We start from the raw sequence: 12,490 nt of genomic DNA, 5'->3' as shown, positions 1-12,490 counted from the left end.
TTCTATTTTGTTTTTCACAAACAAATAAGACAAAGTCAAATATGAAACAAAAATAAACCAGATCAACTTATTTGCAATCCCATGCATTTACACCAATGCAAATGAATACATCAACCAAGCGTAGTCAAATGGCTTTTCTTATGAAAGTTCATATGAGCAAATTTCAAGAATATATATAATTTAGATCATGTCAAGATATACTAAAAGAGGAATTTTCATAAGGCTCAGTTTGGAAGGAGTACAAATACAAATTTGTAAAGTACAAAACCATGTATTTTGTATTATTTTGCATGTATTTAGGCTCAGTTTGAAAAGAGTACAAATACAAATATGTACAGTACAAATAGGTGCAAAATAATACAAAATACCAGGTTTTTCATTCTACATATATATTTGCATTTGTACTCTTCCCAAACTGAGCCTTTCAGTTTGGTAAGAGTATAAATGCAAATATGTACAATGCAAATACATACAAAATAATACAAAATATAAGGTTTGCACTTTATATATTTGTATTTATACTCCTTCTAAACTGAGCATAAAGGGAAAATCTATGCTACCCGAAAGATATGATACTAAAAGAGCACCCCCTGTTGGTTACAACTTTTATGATTCTAGTTGATTAGTTAAAAGCTTTTTTTTTGGCATCATAGTTGAACCCTTTTATAGAAGCCAATATGTTGGTAACATGTTGCATAAGCAATAGAGCCAGTTACTAGCGACATGTTCCCTTGTAATTTTTTAAAATTATTAAAAATCCTAGTGGAACTAAGTTTTATAATGCATTTGAGGTATTTGTTTTAATCAATTATAAGCATTATTGATTTTCATTAACTGAAATAAGCAAGTAAACATAATAGCTAAGAAAAAAATACTACCATAATTATCTATTCAAATTAGGTGCCCAAGTCATGCATGTTGGGTTAGATTGTTTGGAGTTAGGTTTCGGGTTGGGATTTCCTTTTCTTTAAAAAAAAAATATCCTCACTCCTTAGGCTTAGAAGTAGCCAATCAATGTTAACTAGTTTAGACATTATTATATATACAATGTTCAAATTATCATAATGTATCATATGATACATATCAATTTTTGAACAATGTTCTAGGTGTGGAAACCATGTAGTCTAATGGGCATTCTCTGAAACTTAGTTAAAAACATAGGGTTCATTTGATTTACGGGAATAGGGGTTTAGAATCAGAATGACCCATTCAGATTCTAATTGTTTGGTTGGGTGGAATCAGAATCACATTTCCACTCTTAGTGGAATGACATTCCCCCATTTGAGGGAATGGCCATTCCCTCCACCTCCCTTGGGAATGAGAATCCATTAATTCCAGCAATTTCTGATTTCGATTCGATTCTAGTCTAAACCAAACGGACCCATAGAATATTGATGCTTTGAATCACTTGATACATGAAAAATCAGTATGGAGGATATCAATACTTTGAACCTTATGTGTATAAAGGGAGACAAAGTTATAGTGCTACTTTAGGCTCCATTTGGAAGGAGTACAAATACAAATATATAGAGTGCAAAACCTTATATTTTGTATGTATTTGTACTGTATATATTTGTATAATACTTACATTACAATAAAATATTTGTATTTTAAACTTAAAATTGTTGATAACTATACAAACATACATGCATGGTGCATGCATATATACACAAACAAGACAGGTCAAGTTCAAGTACCTAAAGCCTTAACATTGGAGCCACTTTTGTGAATAGAACCCATTATACTCTTTTCTAGAAACAAGTTGTATGATTGTTAGAACAACTTTGAGCCCACCTAATTGGTGTCACTTACAATGGCATTAAGTTGTTCTTCATATTAATGAAACTTTGGTTCATTTAAACTTTTGATAAAGACATTCAAACTTCCACATTTAGGTGCCGTGAGAATCCTACATGCTTATAAAAATATTTTAAATGTTTAAAAATATGGAAATTCAAATAATTAAAATCATTTCAAGATTTTTAAAGTTAAGGAAAACACACCTTTTACTTCTCTTTTTTTTTATTTACTTGATGATTGATAGTTCATTTCTTCATTTACTTTTATTTTATTAATTTTATTAATTTTTCTTTATTTCATGTTCTTTTGTATCTCTTGGACTTCTTCTAACTCCCTCTTTTGTAGGATTGTTGTTTTACGAAAGGAATAAAATTAATTTCTCCCATAAACTTTCTTTTCCATTTTACTGAAAAAAAATCAATAATTTTGGTAGGAAACAAATTTTGTTGCAAAATTCCATAAAGTGTAAATATAAAGGATTATAAATTTAGTTATAGATTAATTGATCTTTTCTAATTATAAAATCTTTATAAAGAATATATATTACATAAAAATTAAATGCTAAATAAATAGTATACACATGTTCCTTTGGTAAAATTGTATCCATAGGGAAAATTTCAACTTAAAACACCTTGGTAAGTTTTTAAAATAAGTTATTCTTAGGGCATTTTTTAAGTTAGAACATTGGACCTTGTAAAGTTTTCTAACAGTTAGGGAAACCCAAATAAGGTAGGCACAATATGATGTAGATAGAAATTGGAGTTAATAGAGTTTTCTAACAATTAGAAAAACCTTTACCGAAGTTATATAACAATAACATAATAAAATTATTATATAACATTATAAAATTATATAAACAATAAAACATGAATACAATATTATAACAAATTATAAATAGCACCACCTTGATAATCATACTTTATGGTTGAATTTTGCCATTGAATAGTATAAAGCATGCATCAAGATTTATGCTCCAAAGTTTCCAATTCTAAGGCATTTTTTTGGGTAGAAAATATACAAAGGAGTAGGTCCAAGTCAAGTAGTTTGTATTAATCAAGGCAAAGAAAACATGATCATTGAAACCCACTTGGCATATCTTATATTCCTAACAAATGTAAAGGATTAGTCTCCAATCATGATAGTGGAGATGAAGGATATCCTAGTATTTTATATTGATAAAAAACGAATTTAATTTAGACAATTAAAATTATTTCTTATAAAACTTATAGTGGCCACCCCTCCATCCAGAGTAAATTCTGGGGTTAAAAAAAGAAAAAGAAAAAAAAAACTAGAGTCTTAGACTTGTATCACATTAGATAAGCCCTAGGCATAAGAAAGGTAAGTATGCATGGAAAAATAGGAAGAATTTATTTCAAATAAAACTACAATATATAAGAATCAAGATTATAAAACCCCTAAAAACAATATGTTTCCTAGCTAGATCTAATAGTGGATATCAGCAATGAAATTCGTAGTTAACGTAAATTAATCAAGACTAAAGAAGAAAGAAATAAAAGATTAAACCAAGCACCTGTTCCCTTAGAAGGCGAAACATGTCGACCTAAGGATCGCCACATGATTACAATCTACAATCAAATTACAAGAGGAAAAAAAAAAAAAACAATAAACTTGCTAAAAAACACTAAACCTTTAAGAGGAAAAAAAATAGAAGAAACTTTAAAGAAACAGAGAATCGAGTATATGGCTTACAGATATGTGATGCTCGAGTGATGAAAGGAAATCGATGTCTTAAGAGTTGCAGAGGTAAGAACTAGGGTTCTAAGAAGAGGACTTATATAGTCATTTACCTTCTACAAATATACCTAATACAGACAAGTTATATTCGATGTTTTCAGAAAGTGACTTTTAAGATCTTTCTCGATATAATCTATAAAGATTCTCTCATGGTATTTTCCTAAAAGATCATCTACACAAAGAATTAAAAAAAAAAAATCAAATAACTTCTAACAATCTAAACGTTAACGTATTCTTAGAGTTGCAGTAGTGCACTTTCTACCATTAAATAATACATGAATTTTCAAATTCATAAATACATAGTTAAGATATATATTTGACTTTTTTGGGTAGAATAATCCTTGCTATTTGATCCGTCCATTAGTAGATCTTGATCTTAAGTACATGGACATGTAACAACTTACAAGAGCACCTCATCACTCTTTCATAATTAATATGGCTATGTTAAAATAGCAATAGCCAACCAAATGCATAAATGTGCATTTAATAGGTAAATTTGAATGAAGTGCAGGTGACATGTATACATTTAAATTGAATACCAATAAAAATATAGAACAAAAGAAATAAAAATTCATATAAAAAGAAAATTATAGTTTATGTAATTCAAGTATATAATAATAAAGACAATAATATGATAAAATTAAAAAAAAAAATTACAAAAGTATGAAGAAAATGATAAAATATGTAAAATTATTTTATTAGATTGTATGTTTTTAGGCTTACTTCAGGACTAAGCCAAGACCTATATTTCCTATAAACTTAGACTAGCTTAGCTAGTTAAAGACAAAATTATGCACATTAAAAAAGTTATACATATAGAGCTTTTTTTTCTGAATTTTGATTGCAACATGTAAACAACATAAGTTATGATCAAAACACAAATATTTATTATAAACTATGTTTCACACATAATGTATTCAAATACATAATGAATATTTAGCATATCCTAATATAAAACAATATTTTCTTTTATTTTGGGTTCTTGGGGCTACACAATGGATGTAGCCCATCCCCAACCCCATAACCTCACCAACCTTGGTCAAGGTGGGATTCAATCCCAATGAACTAGAATTGAAAAAACAATATGGGCCATTGAAATAGAATTGAAATAGAATTGAAAAAACTGATGTTAAGTTCCAAAAGACCAAAGATTTGATGTAAGGCTTTAGATATGTTAGACTTGATGAAATTGTTTTTTCTTAAAATAACTAAAACACAATTGATCTAAGACTTCAAAATAATGTGTGATTCAATGTATGTTATAATGGTGCAACTAAAACTAAATTTTACACAGAAATGTACTGATGTGTTAGCACTCAATTGTTATATTTTGGGCTAAAACTCTATAACTTAGCTTTAAAATAAGGTAACTTTTTTATAAGAAAAAAAGTAAGCTAAAAATAGCTGAGGATATGTAGAGTTGTTAACAAGATTAGAGCACCAATGACAAGGTAGGATACAATTAATTTGGCCAAATAATTGGAAATGTAAGATATATAGGGATAACTTGGGCAGCCCAACCTAATCTAAATTTGGCACTAATTGGTCTTCAATTCTAAAGGCCTAGCCTAGAAGTTAAACCTAACTAATCCAATCCAAGCATGACCCAATTACCCTAATCATGAATCTTTTCCAATACATTTACAACTTAACTACGTATACATGTGCATTATTTTTATGTGAACAAGTATATATGAAGGCATATGTGTTGTATATGATATTAATAGTGAGATAAAAAAAAAAGATAAGAAGTGTATTTTGCGTAGTTTTTCTGCATTTGTTGAAGCCATTTAGCAAAAGTAGGGATGCGCATTATATAGCAATATATGTATGTAATTATATATATAACAATGCATCTATATATACCATGTGTGATATTTAGTCCAATCTCATTTGTGCACATAAGCATACACAAATACATTATTGTGTAAGTTAAACACTAATTGCTTTAGTAAAAGGAATCCTTGTTTTACTAAAGGGTGATATCAACCATGGTTATAATGTTGGAAATGAGATCTTCATGTATTCACTCAAAGCCAAAATTCTTTATACATTTCTAATTTTAGCAATGAATAACTTTATTCATACAAGGCATTTCATATAGAACCGTCTTTTTCCTCAAGTAATATCATGAGACATTTATGCTAAAAGTAAGGCTTATCATACAAGAAGTAAATGGGTCATCCTCTTTTAGACCTAAAATTTCCCAACCGAGGGTGAACTTGAGGGGCTCACTTAAATAGTTGACACAGGCATGGAAGATATTGAATTGAATGCTAATATCTAACCATTTGAGTATATAAATACATGTTTATATAATATTTATACATATAAATATAAAGTTAAATCAGGTTCATACTTTTCAACTTTCAACCCAATTTTTCCAGATTGGGTAGCAAAGGCTCTCAATGAAATCATTTATCGAGCATAGAACTCACGTGAGTTTTGTAAAATCTTTTGATTCACTTAGTTTGTTACTATTATTGTTCCCAATTTTCCATAAAGTATAATTTTTTGTTCCATTTGCTTATTATTCATATAATTGCTTTTCCGTTGTAAGGTTTTAATGTGTTATAAATAGCAAATATTTAGAAACCATAAGGGTGGAAGAAATTATTACCACATCCAAGGTTCAAAGTATTGACATGTATCGGCTCATATCGGTCGATATGTATCATGCCGGTGGCTTCCCGATATGCCCTATAGGGATTGTATCGGGTCGGCCACTGGTTCAGAGGGTAGCCGGGCCTTAAATCGACCCCTCTGAACCGACTTCAAAAAAAAATAATTAAAATATAAAAAAAGCACTGACATAGGCCAAAACGTAGTTAGAAGCTTGACCACATCATACATGTCATTCTACATTAAGGTATGAACTATGAAGAATAATGTATTGATACAATGACCATGGAATGGCAATATTCCATAAACAAGGTGTAATTAAAATCCAGGATATTATATTAATAATCTCATTTGTCCCAGTTTCATTTTATATGCCATAAAGAATGTGAATGAGGAAGGTTTTCTCATTTGTGGCCATGCATCAAAATTGTTTTTCTAAAACATCACTTGGAAGAGTTGGTGATTTTAAAAAATAATAATAGATAACAGTACATATTATATGTATATTTTCTTATGATCATTGCAAGATCAAGTCAAGTAGGAGATTGCTAGACGGTTTGGATTCAACAATATCTCAAGCTCTATATTTCCACCTCATTCACTAACCATTCATTTGGCAACAAACGCCATTGTTGAACCAACCTTGATAATAAGTGAATGGCCAATGTTTTCCTCTACAAATGGAGGTCTCCAACCCTAAACTCTCCATCATTCTTGATCCCAGTAGAAGAAAGCCTCCCCATTGAGCTGAAGAAGAGAGGCATCTGGGTAGAAGGAATCTTGCCATTAAAGCATAGATGCTAATGGCATCCTTTGGTTACTCTATTTTGAGTAAGTTTTACTCTTGTCTTCTCATGTATTGCTTGTAAGATCATTTAGAAGTTTTCACTTTATGACTATGTTGCACTTAACCCTTACAAGGCCTCCTAAACACCAATTCCCACTTTAGGGGGTGTTGTAAAGGCTACAATCTCTATGGGCCTATTTAGTATTCCTCTTATTCCTAAAACTGATTAATTTAAATTAACATTTGAGTTGTTTTATCTTGAGAAATTGGGATTCCTTTATGTCCACATATTTCTTTTGTAAGGCAGTGTTTGGTGGTGTGGTCTTTATAAGGTGCTATGTGTCTACACCTATTGGGCCCCGTTGTGGTGTGGTTGAAATCACATGATTTGGAGCATGACACACTCCATAAGTTGTTTTTCATTGTGGTGTGAATGTATTGTTAGAAAAATTTTAAATAAGATATTTCAATTAATTATCACATTATATATAATAATTATACATTGGCTACTAACTTTGGATTTATTTAAATAGTTTTCCTTTGATGATATTTGGAGGGATTGGTTTTCAGTGGTATCTAGTTTAGTGCAAAAGATGAAACAAAAGCCGGTTGTGGATACCTCCTTTTGAAGGATTTCTGAAATTAAACCTTGATGGGAGAAGTCAAGGCAATCCAAGTCCTTCAGGAGTTGGAGGAGTCATAAGAAATAAAGAAGGGATCATACTAGCACTTTATTTAGGATCGGTGCAGATTGGAGACTCTTTAAAGGCTGAACTGTTTGCAGTATTACAAGGTATCCAGATTGCAAAAGACTTGAACTTGGAGAACCTAGTAATTAAAGGGGACTCCAAGGTGGTGGTAGGTTGGTTAAGAGATTCAAACTCATTGATTTGGTGTTATAGAAATGAAATGAAGAAGTTTCAGTGGTTAATACAGTAGATGAATTTATGTATAAAGTGAGTTGGGAGGGAGGCTAATGCATTGGCTGGTTCACTAGCTAAGCAAGGGGTAATTAGGGATCAATTGTATTGGGCGCAATTATAATTATGTACTAGCTTTGTCCTAACAGTGAGGCCACATCTCGCGTCTCCCATTGGGATGCTTGTAACAATGCCTATCATTATGGTCTTCAATAAAATTTAATGATCTTTTACTTATCAAAAAAAAAATAATTATCCAATTTACCATGATGTGTATTGATCCACAGGATTTTGGTGTGGATGAGAAATTGGGACATTTTTGTGTTTCAAAACCGTTTATACACTACACCACTAAAAGAACACCAAATGGATGTAGCAAGTTTCAAAATCAAGCAATCCACAATACAAAACACCCCCTAAATTTTAAAAAATCTTCTAAAAGGTGATCATGTCCAGGCCTACAATTTAAATATTTAAAATATATTTTATTTTTGAAAAATCTATACTATCCGAAAGACATGATACTAGAAGAGCTTTGATCAATCAAAACCCTTCATAAATTTTGGTTAAATACCATATTATTGGTTGCCACAAGATTTTGTGGTATCATTACCAAACCCTTTCCTTTTGTAGTATATTAATATTTTATACTTGTTTTTGGTATTTTTTTTAAGTAAGAGGCAGCTTCATTCATTTACGTAACTTAAGGTTACACCTATCCATCTGTTTTTAGAAGGAACTATAGATATCGCTGATTTACAGGCTGTATATGCTAGGGTGTGCGCGGCCTGATTGTTTGTTCTATTTACATATAACAAAAAAAGACTCGTAAAAGCTTTCAGAAGCTTGGCTAACCGCGGCTGATGAAGCTTTTCAACCCAGAGCTTTGGCTTTGTGATGTCTTGCAAAAAGGACTTAAGTTGCATGGAGTCGCTGTATACTGCTACCGAAGATAATTTCTGCCTGTGTGCTGCCTCTAAACCTGAAATTAGTGCCTTTAACTCTGCATCACAAGGGATGACTGCCCAGCATAGCGCTCCTTCATATATGGTTTCTTCTCTTGATGACTGTTGGAGGATGAAAGCCCATCCTGCACTTCCCGTGATAGGATCATAAGAACCATCAATTTGCATGGTAACTACTCCCCTAGGTGGGTTTTCTGGAAACTGCACATTAGCACAGCTGCTCGAGTCTTTCCATTCTTCTAGTGGTATGTAGGTTCTCCATTTCTTTATAATTTCCTGTGGGGCATATGTGACATTTTTCAAATTGTTTTTTGTTCCTTGCATTCCATATAAGATAAAACAACATACACCTCCTTCCCATGATCTCTATTGCCACTTCCTTTGAATGTGCTGACCTGAGTTTTTGGTGCCAATTTGAGAGGATTATATGGGCCGGCTGGTTTGATATTGCTTCTGGGTTTAATCCAACCTGGGCTGAACACCATACAGCTCGTGCAAAATGACAATGAAAAAAAAGGTGATGAAAATTCTCTACCTCATTTGAGCACCACACACATAATGAATCCGACTGACCTAGCCAGTGATGGCTTTTGTCTTTCGTGGGTATACCTTCTCATAGCATTTTCCAAACAAAAAGTTGGAATCGGTATGGAATACTCATCTTCCAAACTAGCTTCCAGTCAAAGAATGTTGATGATGATGAACTTACTTCAGAAGAAAGGAAGTGGTAAACTGAGTTTACTGTGAATCTCCCTGATTTGGTTAATTTCCAATAGGTGTATCTCTCTCTAACTCATTGTTTGGTGTAATGCTCATTATGTGGGGGTTTGATTGCTGCTCCACTAACTGGAGCAGCTCTGCCAGGTTCCATGCTCCCTCTGAGATTAGGAGATTGTAGAGAACACTAATGTGAGTAGTCGTTCAAGATTGAATAGACACTTAAAAAGGAAAAGAAAAAAAATAAGAAAAGAAGAGGGAGAAAAGAGAGAGAGAAAAGAGAGTTGGGTTGATGTTTGAAACAGCCTCCCCCCTCTTAAATTTATATACATAGTATCATACTTGTAAAAGGACTGAATTACTTACATGGCAAGATAAGATAAGATAAGATAAAGCTGAAAAAAGACTAATCCTAATCTTATAAAAGAATAGTTCTAATGTTATAAAAGAATAGTCCCAATCTTATCATAAAGAACTAATCTTAATCATAACTTATTGCCGACATACAAACAGTAGAGTCCACATTAGTGTTCTCTACAGAGATCACACACTTTTATACTCGGGTTTTGATGAGTATTTGTGTTGGAGAAGATGGGGTCACTGTAACTTTGGAGGAGAAGCTCTGAGACGCGTCTGAAGACACTGTCTTTAGAACGTTATTTGCCCCCACTCAGTTTTACTGAGTTTGATGTTGGGTTACAGGCAAATTCGTTCCCATGATACAACAGAGCCTTGGGCGAGATCTGCAACCAGCAAAGTTGAATAGTCTCCAAAGAAACCTTCTGTGAGACTGTAGCAGACCAGACTGAGAGAGAAAGAGAGAGTGAGTGAATTTCGAAATTGTATGTTTTGGAGTCTGATTCATGCTCCTTAAATAATTTGTGAAGAGGTATGAAGAAAAGGTAGGTGCTGGTTTAGAGAAGGCACCTTGAACAATCACAGTTTCAAACATTGTGACTGTTTAAAAAGTAGTTAACAGTTGGTGACTGTTAACTTTGAATTGCGCCTCTTGATCACACCAGATCGAATCGTGACTGTTGATCTCATCAACGGTGATCAACGGTCATCAACGCACCAAAACCAGAGCCGCCCATCGCGAACCACGCGGGTGCGAGCAAAGTGCGCCTCATTGCACCACACACACGCGTGCGCGCGCATTGCGCGGTATCGAATCCCCATACTCTCCCCTACTAATTCTAAGGAGTGTAAATCAGCTTCTATTGAAATACTGAAAACAAAACTTATAATTTTCCAATGTGGGACAAGTTCAAAACTGGGTTTTGTAAGAGAAAAGACTGATTTTTTCAATCAAGTGTACAGGTGCAATTTCTCATGTAATTGATCAATCAAACCCATTGGATTTAATCTCTCATGAGATTAAAATCCAACAATCCCTCACATTGATTGATCAATTACATAGTTTTCTCCCAATCCAAACTACTATGACACAATTATGCATACAAAATGTGTTTATCAACTTAAACCTCTTGTTAGTATAGTTATCTCAGAGCCTTGTCAAAGTTATTGGTGGTAAGACCTTAAATCAATTACTCTCAAAACAGACCGGATACACCTATACACACAAAAATGTCCAGTCTCTACAAGAGTTTCAAGTTTTGCTCAGCACTATTATGGCCATGTGCTTCTTTCCTGGTTTCATGAACAATCCCGAGAGCAAACCCAAACCCTCATGAAAAGCGGCACCACTTCTATGTTCACATAGGTGAAATTCCACTATGTGCTTCGTTATTTGACACGTTTCAAAACTTCATTAAGAGTTTATCTCAACCTCTCATCATAACGGACAACACCGTTTATGTTGTGATGGGAAACTTCTCAATGTCAGTGCTAACAGTCACATTGTTGTAACTTGTTGTTACCCATTAAACCCAATACTGATGGTTTTCAGTTCAGGTTGGGTTACCATTACAAGTGACTAAGTAAAGGGCTTTAATCACATCTCTTTGGTTGTCATTCTTACCAATTCTCTGGCCAAGCCCTTGGTAAAAGGATCAACCAAGTTTTTACTTGACCTCACATAGGTTATAGTGATGACTCCATCTCGAATCAGTTGCCCAACAAATTCATGTCTCTGACTTATATGTCTGGACTTACCATTGTAGGTACCACTGTAGTCCCTTGACAGAGTTGCCTCACTATCATAGTAAATGGAAATTTGAGGCATAGGACTAGGCCAAAGTTTTATATCCAATAATAAATTCCTAATCCATTCAGCATCTTTTCCAGCAACCGCTAAGGCTATGAATTCGGATTCCATGGTCGAGTGAGATATACAAGTTTGTCTTTTGGATGCCTAAGAGATTGCACCCCCACCAAGGATGAAAATCCATCCAGATGTGGACTTGTTATCTCCATTACCGGTAATCCAACTTGCATCAGTGTACCCTTCTAGTACAGCTGGATAATCACAATAAAACAAGCCAAGTTCCAAGGTTCTCTTAAAATACCCAAGAACTCTCCCAATTGCTTTCCAGTGCTCTGCACCGAGATTACTTGTAAACCGACTAAGTTTACTTGCTGCAAATGCAATATCAGGTCTGGTACAAAGCATAACATACATCAAGCTTCCTATTGCACTAGCATACTCAAGTTGTGCAATTGCTCTACCAGTATTTTCTACTAGCTTTATACTATAATCATATGGCGTGCTATATTATTTAAACCCTAAATGCTTAAATTTCTCAAGTACTTTCTCAATATAATGTGATTGGCTTAATGCATAGCTCCTACTATGCTTTTTAATTTTTATTCCCAAAATGGTATCTACTTCTCTTAAATCTTTCATCTTGAAGACAGATGATAACTAGTTTTTAGTTTCATTTATGCCAACCATATTTGTACCCACAATAAGCATATCATCAACATAAAGACATATAATTACTCCATAATTTCCAGTGAATTTT

The sequence above is a fragment of the Nelumbo nucifera genome, chromosome 7, assembly GCF_055504915.1.
Source record: "Nelumbo nucifera cultivar China Antique chromosome 7, China Antique-T2T, whole genome shotgun sequence".
NCBI classification, from domain to species: domain Eukaryota; kingdom Viridiplantae; phylum Streptophyta; class Magnoliopsida; order Proteales; family Nelumbonaceae; genus Nelumbo; species Nelumbo nucifera.
The sequence above is the reverse complement of the archived record's forward strand: the minus strand, read 5'-3'. Positions refer to the sequence as shown.